Here is a 1,163-nt window from a genome sequence, read left to right as displayed (position 1 = left end):
ACTACTTACTAATGTAATAATTAATAAATTTTATAATCTACTACTGATGTAAATACAAAAGTACATACAATTTTTATTTTGTGATTTATTTAGCAAAATTTTTTAGTATCAATGGTTAGAAATCAAGTAATTTTATCGATTGACATTTTTATTTTACCTTTTAAAATGGATGGGATAAATCTAATTTATTTAAGTTTTGAAAATTTGATATTTATCAAAAATATATTTCTAATGCATTTTAAAAATTATTGATCCAATAATAATTGCTACAAAAAAAAATCATCCGAATTATATTTTTGAGATTTCTAAAAATTATCGAATCTGGAGTTATTTTATACTGGATTTCCACGGCGTATACAACTTTTCTTTTGCATATCTTGAGGCGTTGTTTTTCATTTGATGATCATGTAGTGGAATCATGCAAAACAATATAGTCACTAGTGAAAGTTGAAAGCCGACTTTGAATCATTTATCACGTTTATAATCCGTTTTAATTATTTCCCTAGTCATACGGCTGGACAGACATTTTAAATTTCAAATGGATTAAATTTAAATATGCTAATTTCGGAAGCATTATCTGAGTGGATGCAATTCATTACAGGATTGAACAGCCCTGGAAGGTATCCTTGGTCCACCATGTAAAACTCAAACTGCAAAACATGTTTTCGACACCCACGGAGCATCAGATATCCTCCCAACGTAATCAATATACGGCCTTACGAAAACATCACTGCAAATACTGAAGAATATTTCAACTAACCTATATAATATATGATAATAAAAAAACATTATTATATCATTTATAATTATATTAATTTTACACCTATATTATGAGTTATAGGAAGTAGGATTGTCAGCATATTAATGAAAGAGAGGCAGAGCTCAAAAAAAGGACTCCAAGTCTCTTATATATTTTTATTTTTAACTAGAAGACCCGGCAATGCTTATTAGTTGCTAGATTTATGGATGTAGATAGATTATTTTAAAAACAATTTTTTATTTTGTTTTATTTTATTTATTGATATTTACAACTGTATAAAAAAATACAACCAGTAAATTTGATCATATTGACATAATGATATGATACAGGATGTAGAGAAACTACCCAGTAGTAGAACTCTAAAAACAGTTTACAATATAAGGTCACGAGGCCAACTTCTTTT

Source organism: Halyomorpha halys, unplaced genomic scaffold, assembly GCF_000696795.3.
Source record: "Halyomorpha halys isolate HHAL.00 unplaced genomic scaffold, Hhal_1.1 Scaffold70.1, whole genome shotgun sequence".
In the NCBI taxonomy this organism is placed as follows: Eukaryota; Metazoa; Arthropoda; class Insecta; order Hemiptera; family Pentatomidae; genus Halyomorpha; species Halyomorpha halys.
Note: the sequence above shows the minus strand (reverse complement) of the source record.